At 34.7% G+C, this 13,250-nt stretch overlaps 1 pseudogene; it reads left to right on the top strand.

Moving 5' to 3' along the window:
• The first annotated feature begins 318 nt into the window (after positions 1-318).
• Positions 319-9,271, top strand: LOC101541769 (EEF1A lysine methyltransferase 2-like; annotated as a pseudogene).
• Positions 9,272-13,250: the final 3,979 nt, after the last annotated feature.

Raw genomic sequence — 13,250 nt, 5'->3', positions numbered from 1 at the left:
ATTCCTGAGTGCAGAGCCAGGAGTGACCTCTGTGCATCGCCGGGTGTAACCCAAAAAGCCAAAAAAAAAAAAAAGAGGGGAGAAAATGTGATTTAAGCAATAGTTTAAGTCCTTCTTTAGTACCAACTGAATTTTCCATTTGCACATAATTAGAGAACCCCTTAGGTGACACTTTTATGCAGTCAAAAAAACCCATAATGATATGACAGTAGAATTTTAAATTTTTATCAACCCTCATTTTTTTCCTCCAGTTTAAAAAAAATTCCTAACCTCTGTCATGGCAATCAGGAACATAAAAATGACATCCAGGGAATAACCATGAACATCAGGTATGTGAATTACAGCATTCGTTTAATCCAATCCAAGAGCTGGAGAGAGAGTTCCCGGGTAAGGTGCTTGCCTTGTCTGAGCCAATTTCAATAGCAGGTACCCCCACCTCCTCCAGAAGCAATCCACAGCCAGGAGTAAACCCTAAGGAGAATCAGCTGTAGCTCAAAAACAAAACAAAACACACAAAAATAAGGTGGAAAAGGCTAAAATTATTATTTGGACCCAGAGCTATAGTACAGTGGGTAGGACATTTGCCTTACCTGAGTCAGACCCGAGCTCAATCTAAAGTACCACATATGATCCCCAGGATCCACCAGGTGTGATTCCTAAGTAGAGAAATAGGAATAAGCCCTGAGCACTAGGTGTAACCCCCAAACAAAGGTCTGAGCCAAACTCATATATTGACACAATACTAATCAACTTAGTTACTTGGGGACCCTAAAATTAGAATGTAGAGCTATACTACATTCTACAACAGGTACGGTGCTTGCCTTGCACCCAGATGACCCAGGTTGGATCCCTGGCATCCATAAAGTTCCCTGAGCACCACCAGTAGTTATCCCTGAGTGCAGAGACAGGACTGACCCCTGATCATCACCATGTGTGGCCCCCAAACAAACAAAAATAGAATGTAGAAAAGAAAAGATTAAAATATAGAAATAACAAAAGTTTTGAGGATCTTTCCACGGTGTCTCCAAACTTGTTTTTATTTGTTTATTTGCTTTTGTTTTGCTGGAGGGGGGCGTGTTGGGAAATACCTGGGTTATTCCTGACTCAGGAATTACTCCTGACAGTGCTCAGGGGACCATGTGGAATACCACGGATCCAACTCAGGTCAACTGCATGCAAGACAAGAATTCTAACCTGCTGTACTATTTCTCTGGCCCAGGAATGTCTTTAATTTTTAAGACTGAATAATATTCCATGGCATAAATCTGCATACATATAAAAATAACATTTTCTTTATCCAATCATCTATTGGTGGACATTTAGATTGTTTTCAACTCTTAAATAATATGGATAATGCTGCAATAATCATTTAAGTGCAATTATCCTTTCAAGATAAACCCCTCAATTATTTTAGACACAAGTCAGGAAGTAGAATTTCTGGATCATGTGCAGTTAAGAAACAAATACCAAACAATTCTGCTGATCTGAGGATCTAAGTAGTCAAACTCATAAAAGCATAATCTGAAGTCCTATTTGCCAAAGACTGGAGCAGGGAGAGAGAAAATAGGAAAATGTTATCAAATGATTGTTCATCGATTTGCTCATCGATTTGCTCGAGCAGGCACCAGTAACATCTCCATTGTCAGACTTGTTACTGTTTTTGACATATCAAATATGCCACGGGTAGCTTGCCAGGCTCTGCTGTGCAGGCGGGATACTTTCAGTAGCTTGCCAGTCTCTCCGAGAGGGGCAGAGGAATCGAACCCGGGTCGTCCACGTGCAAGGCAAATGCCCTACCACTGTGCTATCACTCCAGCCCTCCTGCCCTTAGCATCAAATGAATTTAGAGATAAAAATTTGCTATAATTATTGTGCAACAATATATGTATAAGTAACAATACTTGGAACTTATACATATTGTCTTGCGTGTGGCCAACCTGGATTTGATTCCCCGAACCACATATGATTCCCTGAACACAGCCAGGGGTGATCTCTGAACACAGAATGAGGAGTAAGCCCTCAGCACTACCAGGCGTGACCCTCAAACAAAAACAAGGCTGCTTTGTATTTTTGATATGCTGTTAACAAGATTGCCTCATGTTTTAATTTTTGCCACAATTTGCAAAATGCACACATACGGAAAATCAGAGATGGCAGGATATGAGATAAGAGTGACTATGATAGCCCTTTGAAACAGTTTCTTACAAAGCTAAACATACTCCTACCATATGATCTAGCAATCACACTCTGGTATTTACCGAAATGAATTAAATTTATGTTCACACAAAACCTGGCAAGTGGATGTTTATAGAAACTTCATTCATAACTGCCAGGCCTGGGAGCTACAAATATCCTTAGTGATTTAAATAGATACTTATTATTCATTTTCCAGGTGGTGAACATTAACAAAAGAAAAAAGGTAGCTTATGATGATATCAGTCAGAGATGTTTACCTCTATGGGCTTTTAGTATGATAAAAGTGGAAAAACCAGACCCAGAGAGAGAGTGCAGGCATTGAGTGCAGAACCAGGCAAAACTCCTAAGAAAATTTTAATGTGTAGTGCAATAACTACATACCTAGGTAGGAAACAGTCTAGGGATATAGGCTAGGTATTCTGTGGAACTTGAAAACTGAACCTGAGACACTAGACGGTTTAACGGGTAAGATGACCTCAGGTGTATAAAATTAACGAGTCAATAAAGTATAGTTAAACTGTAACAATAATGAGTTTAGCTTCTATAGTCCTTTCTGGGCTCAACTTCCAACTTCACTACTACCACTTGTGGCTCTTTGGACAAGTTACTAAAACTGAAAGAGTTAATATAGAAAGTGTTTAGAATAGAGCGTTGTCTAATTTTGTGTCAAAATGTAAACTAAGAATAATTTAGAAGATGTCTGCAAATGGGAACAATACAATATTGCAGATAATAAAAATAAACACTGCATATATAAAAATAATATATAATAGAAGACTAATATCCATGGCCAGGGTAAACAGGAGCTAGGAGGACTGGTCAATGGTTGGAACTAATCACAAGTGTGTGTGGAACTGAGGGTAGGTAAGATGGAGAAGAGACCACTATGACAATAATAGCTGGGAATGATCACGCTAGACGAGATCTGAGGTTAAAAGTAGGTAAAGGATATTCTTGGTAACTTTTCAGTATCAATATTGCAAACCATAATGACCAAAAGAAGAGAGAGAGGAAGAGAGAAAGAGAGAGTGAAGAAAAGCACCTGCCAGAGAGGCAGAGAGAGGGTGGTGAGGTGGGGGGTGATGAGAGCGAACCTGGGAACACTGGAGCAGGGTAATGTACACTGGTGGAGGAATGGGTATTGGAATACTGTGTGACTGAAATCTAACCATGAATAACTTTGTAAGGGTCTATTTCACAGTGATTCAGTAAAAAAGTAAATAAATAAAAAATAACCACTGAACATGTGTATTTATGTGTACCCACCCACCCATATTGCCTCATTGTGCAGAAAAGCTCAAAATCTTAATGGTTAACAAACAAATTGAGAAGTTCCTTATGTGATACGCACGTATATGTGGTTAAGAGATCTGAGGAAGATGCTGATGGGACCAGAGCAATATAGTACAACAGATAAGAAATTTGCCTTGGGTTCCATCCCTAGCACTCCATCTGGTCACCAGCAGAGACACCTGAGTACAGAGCCATGAGTAAGCCCTGGGCACAGGCAGGTGTGGCCCCCAACACAAGAAAAAAGATAATTAATTTTAAAAATGTTTTAAAAAGAAAAAGATGTTGAAACTTTCCAAATTTCATGTTCCCATAAGCAAATTGGGGATAAGAAGATAATTCTCATTATTATGGGCCATGATATGAAGAACAAATAAGATTTAGACATATAATTTACCCTGCTCAAGAATATTTTTACATAATTTTCTGAAACGTTTTAATGCAAATATTTTATTTAAAATGTATCTGGCAATTATTTATCTACTTTAACGTCTACATAGACTTCTAAGCCTCAGTTTATTGTCTAGCTTAAATAGGATTTTTATCATAGCTTTTTATATGCTTTAATTGTTTTATGAAATATTTGTCACTCTGTTCCCCAAACTCACGTCAGTGTTACCTATTCCATTTCTTTTTGTCATTTTCTCCAATATGGAGAATTCCTCACACAATTCAGTTCTCAATATACTGACTGGCATTAAAAACAACTATTCCATGCTATCCGTGTTAATCTTCTGTGTCTTTGCTGATCTTTTGCTTGAGCAGTTCTTAAATATAAAGAACACTTTTTCTCATTTTTGTGTATCTCCCACTTCTAACCTGCCTCCTAGCAAGCATCTTCCAACAAAACATGAGAATACATTGGTCTTTGATCATCCCAGAGAAGGCAGGGAATCTTGAGGACAGTCATAATTTATTTGGTTGGTTTTTTTTTAACATATCATTTATGTTGGTTTCTCTGCTCCTATCACAAACGATAACTGGGCATGGTGCAGAGCTTAAACTGTGTAAGTAAGCATCTTCCTTAGGGACTTACCTTAAAGTTCCCTGAGTTGCACCAATTTTTGCAGGACTCATAAAGAAGCAAGCTATGATGTCTGAGGGCCTCTATTCATCCTTCTTTTTGCACTGAGAAGTTTGGTATTGATGCTTTCTGTTTGTCTATGAGTTGTTTCTGTATTTAATTAATCCATTTCTTTTTTTAACTAAGACACCTACCACTGCTGATGAAAAAGGAAAAAAAAAACACAAAGATACTTATTGGAGATCTAATCATGGCCAAGTGAACAAAGCTGTAGGGAGGTTTTGAAATGGACTAAGTCGCTGCAAAAAAGTTGTGAACTATTAGGAGATGATCTATATTGTTCTTAGAGGGACAGAGCTGACCGCAGGAGACAGAACCACTTCTGGACATTGTTTTACATATTCATTTGCTTCTGTTACCTGTATTGGGCATGTGGCTTGGGCTTCAGAGACCTTTAATATGTATACCTTTTTTATCAATACAAATATTGTCCAACTGATTGCATAAAATACATGTGTAAATGAGATCATTTAAATGGAAACTTTCATGGCATACTACATCAAAGTTTTACTTTTCCTTCAACTCAATTTTTGAATCTTTATCATCAACATCTACAAACTGTATTTATTAAAAAATTCATAATGAAAATAAGAACTTCAAGGGTCTGATTCTGATCCGGTGAGGTTTCATTTAAAGAATTTTACTAATGTATTTTTCTATCATATAAAATGTAACAAGTAGGAGTATGCATTCATTGTCTAACAGCTTCTTTAATTTAAAATTCCTTAGACACTTTAGATAATTTGTTGGCATGATATCATGGAGGAAGCATTCCTGGAAAATGGTATTAGTCATTCTCATCACCAGTCTACAAGATTCAAAGCTGAACATTTTTCATTGTATATGTTGGCAATCAATTATCTTGTCCTAGTCTCAAGCGTTCTTAGATAATTCTCAAGTATTTTTTTTCTAAATTAAGTTATCAGAGTTTAAAGGGACTTTCCTTTTTTTATTGTGGCACTATACTTTGTACCAAAAACCTCAGATTTGATGCAGAAATATATTCCAGTTCCAATATGTGTGTATCAGAAGGTCTGAGGAAGCAGTTTTTACCCAAACAGGCAAAAATTTCTCCTAATATCAGCAGGGTGTATTACAATTTATCTCCTCTGACTCTATTTAGATCTAATTCTGCAGATTAAGGGTTCAGTCTTAATCTGCAGAGCTTAAGTAGCTCACAGAACTCAGATTAAGGGTTGTAGGAACAACCACGTTCCTACAAATGTATTTAAAACAATCCCAAACTGTAGTTCAAAAAGATTGCCAGCTTTTGCACGGCCTCTTGGCTGCTGAACCACCAAGATCCAGAGCCAACTACACTACTTCTGGTCCCAGCAAGTGCTTGCAGCCATGTCTCCAGACCGTGAACTAAGCCTTTGCCCCATGCTGCCCCAGGAAGGGAAATGATGCAATTTCCAACATAAATCTCCCTGGGCTTAATTAATAAAAAACAGAAATCCTAAACCACGCAGCCTCTTCATTCTCATAAATGGAAAATTAATTATCTAATGCTTCCTTGTCAGTAGGGCCGTATTTTTGGGGGGTAAACTCCAACAACAAGTTGTGTGTTGAAACTCCACCAACAATAGTGAGTTTTGTGTTTAAATATGGAATGTAATCAAGGTAAAGAGAAAATGAAGTGAAATTTATCAGTTACGCAGGCGGGGGTGAGGTATGGGGGTGGGAGGTATACGGGGTTTTTTTTGGTGGTAGAATATGGGCACTCATGAAAGGACGGGTGTTTGAGCATTGTATAACTGAGACATAAGCCTGAGAACTTTGTAACTTTCCACATGGTGATTCAATAAAATAAATTTAAAAAAAATTAGAGGTCAATGACCTATTCCTCAGGTTTGATAGTTTGTTAAAGTAGCTCACAGAACTCAGAAATATTTTACTTGCTAGACTTCTGCTATTTATAAAAAGAAAGAACCCAGGAACAGACATGTGGAAGGCATGCATAAAGCAAGGGGTACAGGAGAATTTCCCTGTATTCTCCTGACATGCCACTCTACAAACCCTGTCCTTTGGGGTGAAGGGAGGATTGTTGTTTTGTTTTGTAAATCTTGCTAGGTAGACTTGATGAATTAAATCATAGTTCACTGGCAATTGATTCCAACTCAGTACTTTAGCCCTCCCCACCAGTAAAGGAATGTATTTGGATGTTCCAATCTTCTAATTCCAGAGTTGGATCTCCTTGCTTCCAACCCCCATTGTTAAGTTTTGATCTCAAAGTTACCTTGTTAGCAACATAGCAAAAGACATCTTTGTCACCTCAGCCTTTAGACAATTCCAACAGCCTGAGGAGCTGTGCTCCAGAAAAAGGTAAAAAACAGAGATATATTTTTTATTATTATTACAAATCAAAATTTCACCCATCACAGCATTTCGATAAGAGCCCAATTAAGTACCTGGATTCTTTGCATGTCCAAGTTCCTGGTAAATTCATAGTACTTTTTATGTTTCTGAAATTAAAAATATTTTTGTTATTGGAATGAATGCCCAGAAAGGTCACATCTGGTCAAGTCTATGGACACTCTTTTGAGGGACTAATGAATTTCACAATTCAAAAGCTTTTAGAAAGTCATTTCCACAAAAGTCAAGGTCCAAAAAGAAAATTCCTCTTTTTCACTAACTCCAACCAAGAATAAAATCCTACGATTGCATGGGTACCCTTTTCCCTCTTTGGTATATATTTGAGCTCATAATTCTTTCCGTTTTCTTAAATCCAAAACCCCATTTGTATGATTTCCTTTCCTCTCAGCCTTTGTGGGGGTGAGGGGAGAAGAGCAGCTGAAACACTTGGTCTTGCTGTGACATTCAAAGCTCCTAAGGTGTCAACATAAACTTAGCCCCGTAACTATTGAAGACTATCTGTAATACAGATATCAACTGGACTTGTAGAAACCTGAGGCTATTGTATGTTGGTAATAAAAGAAACTGAAGAAATTGAAAGATAAATACTTAGGGGGAGAGGGGAATCTAAAATCTACCAGATCTAAAATCTAACAGAGTTTTCTGAGAAGTATAAATAAAATATTTATTATTGAAAATTGGGACAAATCTTTTTTGTGGGGGTGTTGTAGCCAAACCTGGAGGTGCTCAGAGGTAATTCCTGGCAGTGCTGGAAGAATTATATGTGGTGCTGGGGATCAAATAGTATTCAAGGTAAATGCCTTTAACCTGAGTCTTATTTTTAATGCAAACTAAAAGAATAGCATTAAATTTCCGCTACTTAGTAGTTCATTATACTATTGCCTTGACTTTATCTTGTGTTAAAGGTTTTCTAGAATTAAAAGTTTACAAATGGAAATATGTGTACACATAAATTATCTACTTATTTGGGCAAATTGCACATCTAAGAAACTGTCATAAGTAAGTACAAAACATTTTTGCAGATATAGACTGATTATCGGATTACATTAAATTATAGGAAGAAAGCTAATCAGATTCATTCATACTTTATTATGTAGTATATTAATATTTAATGACAAGAAGATATTTTAGTGATAAATTTGAATTGATTAATTTATTAAAAATATATGTGTGATTTCACTTAGTCAAAATATATGGATATGTAGGAACAAGAGTACTATATAGTCAGTTTAGGCTGTTATACCAAGGTTATCACACACTGGGTAACATAAGAAACAGAAATATGTTTTTTCATAGCTTTTTGAAGGCTGAAGGCTGAGATCAGGACATGCCAATCTGTTCAAATTCAGGAAAACATTCTTTTCCTGCCTTTTTGATAATATGGTAGAGGGAAAAGCAGAAATATCTTTGATGTATATTCTTAAAAGGACTCTCATCCCATCAGACCTAGGCTCTGTCTTCGTTTGCTCAATTTCTTCTCAAAACTTCATCTTCAAACACCATCACATTGAGGATTAAAGTCTTCGACATATTTATTGAACACAAATATTCCTTTCACAGCACATGTCAGTGTTAATAATAATGATCTGTAAGATGAATGGCTTCTTTAACTATTTTTTGTCAGTTTCATAAATGTTGATGTCTAGGACTTAGACTTCTTCCAGCTATAAAGGTTTATTTTGGATAAAACCAATTCTCCCAGTAGGCAAGTCTGTGAAATATTCTTTTAAATATCTGATTGGACAGATGAGTTTTGAGGTTACAGCATGGCACTGTAAGGCCAGCCCTGAAGGAGTGGCTTTGCCTTATGGATTCTGGGAACCCAAGAACATGGAATGCTATCTATGAGAAAGAACTGTGAATCTTCCAAGAATACGGAAATATCAGAGAAGTCTAGGTAGGAAAAGATAGTGAAAGTCAGTTAACAAGGTGGACATACATACCCCCCAAAAATCAAAATTCCATTGGAAGTTTCAGTACTTGATATTAGAACTGGAAAAATGGGATTTTCCTGGTGAAATTTACCAAATTTAGTTTCTCAAATATGACTGGAATTGATTACTCTCTGAAATAAATGTTTCTGGAAATACAGAGAAAGGAGGTTTATCTAACAACACACTGAAGGTAGAAGAGTTTTTAATCTTTCCACAAAGCTGTGTGGGTCTCATATTTGTATTGACAGAAACCTTTGGTACCATAAGCCTGTCCTGGCATGCAATTGAGAAGAGGCAGAAATACGTGGAATCTCTCCCCAGGGTATTTCAAGTGAAGGGTTCTCTTCTAATAACCTCACGTAATGGGACCAAGAAAGAGTCGCTGAATTAACTCAGAGAAGGATTTGAACTTTTTGAAGAGACTCCAACACCGAATTAAGCTTTGGAGACAGATCTGGAAACAGCTTATCAGCCTTGGTTTTTTCAAAACAAGTGAGACTTGCCACTGTAATAATTAAATTAGCCTTTTAAGAAACTTGAGCTCCTATCCAACCTGTGTATAGCACAGGCAGATGTAATGAGCACTTTTTATATAGTCAGGAGGCACATGTTTAATCGATAAGATGGATTGTTTTTTTTAAATGCTGAATTGATAAGATAGATTGATTTTTTTAAATCATAAACATTTCAATGATTGGGATTTAGGGTCAATCAAGAATCATTTGAAATTTTCTTTGTACTTAGAATGTGATTTTTATTTTCCCAAGAAACATGTACTGCAACAGTGGACCAGTTGGAACCTTGAAAGCAATTAATTTGTAGGAAGCATGCATTCTTTATTTTTGTGTCTGAGGAAGATGAATTGAATCCAACTATTTATGAAGATTTAATTGAACTATTTCATGACTGGGCTAGTCAAAATAACAGTTTTCTTAGCATTTTATTAGATTATTTGTAAAACATATACTGAATATCATTTGGGGTTGAATGGTGTTTGTTAAAAACAATTTTTAAAAATCTGAATGAAATTATCATCATAGTACAAAAGCAGCTAGAACCTGAGTCTGAAATTATAGTGGAGAGTTTGCATTCTTCAATACTTTTCCACTAAGGGCATTTGTGAATTCACAAGCAATGTTTACAAGGTGACTCAGAGTATGAACAAAAATGGAACAAGCTACTGGAAAGGCATATTTGAATTTTTAGAGCCACTAATGAAATCAGAACTTAAACAACCAATATCTTTTAGAGAGTAGAAGCTCCTAAAGGTGATTTTGATGCTTATCCAGTGAAGTATGCCTGCTGAGATGCTGAATATCTAGTAAAAAAATATTGGCAGTCACCTTGTGCTATACAAATTAAAACTAGAGCAACATATCTGTTTATTTGGACACATACCAATAACCAATCTAACACTTTGGAAAGATAGCACCTTTAGAAATAAGATTTAGTAAGAAATAAGTTAGATCCCTTAAAAGACTGAAATCAAATTTAGAAATGAATAAGCATATGGTGTATTTTGCCTAATACAATATCTTCTAGTCATATGTGGCCATTGAAAACTTGAAATAAAAAAAAACTTGAAATGTAGCTAGTACAACTGAATCTTTAGCCTATAGAGTTTTAATTTTATTCAAGTTTGAAAATTGAAGCAAACTAAACTATTTTTGTTGAACACAATCTTATTGTTCTGGTAGGGTATCATTTTATCTTAACTGTTACATTGAGAAAATATATTCCTATATGAGCATGTGGCTCTGGTATTATTTATAAAGATAAAACCTAACTAGTTGGTGTTCAACAGATTGATTATACTTGGAATTATTTTTTTCTATATTATACTCTAATGTGTCCATTTGAATATTTTATGAAAATAACAAGAATCAAAGTTAAAATAATATAAATTGAACTATTTATTAATAATGTTAAAATATTATAATTTAAAAATAAATACATGTTTTTCTTTAAAATTTAGTCATTTCCACAATTGCAGATATAAGTACAGAAGCAGGAACTAATATAATTGATACTATAACAAAAATGAGAAGAGAATATTATAAGTTTCATGCTAAAGGAAAATTAAAAGTTTTTATGATAAAGATAAAAATCTTTATTTGAAAAAAATTAAAGATAAAGTGAAAAATATTGAGAAAAATCATCCTTATATAAGAAATTTGCTCTCAAAAGTCAAAATAGAGTTGGCAAAACTGACTGCTTGAAATTAGAATTGAATGTCCAAAAAAGTGTTAAGTAATTTTAGTAGTAGCTAGCCTTATAACTTTGTCCAGCTATGAAACAGCTTGGATTTTTCACAAAATAGAAAACTATTCTTAGTTAAGAATATGAAAATATAAATTATAATTTTAGACATAAAATTTTTGTTAAAAAGTTATGAGGAAAGCAAGAAATAAACTCATATTTTACAAGAAGTAAAAGATCTTTAAGTCACCATCCCTTTACCCACAAAATACAAGGTTTTATATAAAAGATTAATCAAAGTCTGGAAATTTTTAAACACTGTTTTTTAGCTTTAAATGAGTCATATAATAGATCTTACAGAATTAATATTTTGAGTGTGTTATCTTTTTCATATTTCCCCACCAAAAAAATATTAGAAAACTGAAGCTATTCTTCAGTTTTTCATATGTCAATCAAAAAAAAACTTTTTTGGTTTTGGTCCCCATCTGAAGATACTTAGTAGGTACTTCTCATTCAATACTCAGCAATTACTCCTGGCAGTGCTCAAGGAACCACATGGAATGTAGGGGATCGAACCCAGGTCAGTGACACGCTAGTCAAGCTACAGTCCTACCCATTGTAATATCTCTCCAGCTCATCAAGAGAAATTTTAAGGATACTTAAAAATTAGTTTCTGGGTTCAGAGAGATAGACCAGCCAGTATGTTCTTACACTGCATGTGGCTGACCAAGATTTGATTCTCTAGCACCCCATATAGTCTTCTGAGCCCTACCAAGAATGATCCCCAAATACAAAGCTCTGAACACTCTGAACACTGCTGGGTGTGTCCCAGTAAAAGAAATAACAACAACAACAAAAGTAGATCAAGTCAAAATAATAGAGAAAGAAAAATTACATATATGTATATATAGTATTGTATATTTCTATTGTATCAACTTGACTGCACTCACTATGAAATACATATAATTCTATATGCATATGAAACATTCACCAAAATTGATCCTATATTAAGTCCTAAAGTTATCACCAGTCATTTCCAAAGAATCAAATTTGACAAAATGTCATGATATTTTTAAGTATATTTACTATACACTTACAATAACAGAAAAATAGAAGCAACAAAAATGCCCAGTGACAATATAATATGCAAGAAAACAAAAATGGTTGGTTGTAGAAACACAGAGATGTATGAAAAATAAAGGTTAAATAAAAACATAGATTTTTAAATAATATACAAACTTACACTAGTTAATGTATTTTTAAAATACATATACAAAGAACCTTAAGTTATTTGAGAGATGTTTTTAGTAAAATTGCTAGACTGTATTTTAAACATTTTTAGTGCTCAGAAAAATGGTATTTTACCTGCTTGTTTCTCTGAATTAGAAACAAAAATTGAAAGGTGCTATTGTATAGTAAATATAACATGATCTGAACTTTCTAACTATATTTTTTCAAGGTTCAACTTACTTTCTAATTTAGCTAGGACTTCTGAAATGGTCGCTCAGTATTTATTACACCACCACAAATCTTCTCTCCTAAAATGTCACCTAGTTATTTCTACTGCTATAAAATAACAATACTATATGTTCTCATTGACAAAGTAATTTCTTTGATTTTTTATTACATAAAATATATTTTATTAACTTTTGAGCCAATCAGTAAACAGGCAAAAGAAATTTTCTTTTTTGCCTTTTCCTTTCCCCCTTCTTTTTATAAAATAAAATAGAAGCTACTTTTAGAAAAAAAATGAACTATTCAGGTTCACTTAGGTTCGATACATGCACAAATAGGATAGAAAACAAGCCATTATAGAAACTAACACTTTCCTTTATATTTGCACGTTCAGTACTTGTTTTGCAAAGGCCAAGAATGTGTGAATGTTGTCCACCAGTTGGCTGATTTAGAACTGTGCTCTACAAAGTCCCAAGTAGCCTAACTTTTAATTGGATGCTGGGGAAAAAAATATATCACCTGCAGTAATCAGAAAGTTCAATATTATAAGTAAAAAAGATAACAAGCAAGGAGCTATCAAAAAGCCATATTTATTTAAAGAAAAAAATTAATTGGCTTACTAGGGTGAGTAAAGTGAATTACAGTAAATTCTCTAGAGCACCAGGCCTCCATTAACGCATTAATAAGGGTCTTTGATCCATGAACAAAAAAAGAAA

This window comes from Sorex araneus, chromosome 4 (genome assembly GCF_027595985.1).
Source record: "Sorex araneus isolate mSorAra2 chromosome 4, mSorAra2.pri, whole genome shotgun sequence".
NCBI classification, from domain to species: domain Eukaryota; kingdom Metazoa; phylum Chordata; class Mammalia; order Eulipotyphla; family Soricidae; genus Sorex; species Sorex araneus.
The sequence above is the reverse complement of the archived record's forward strand: the minus strand, read 5'-3'. Positions and strand labels throughout refer to the sequence as shown.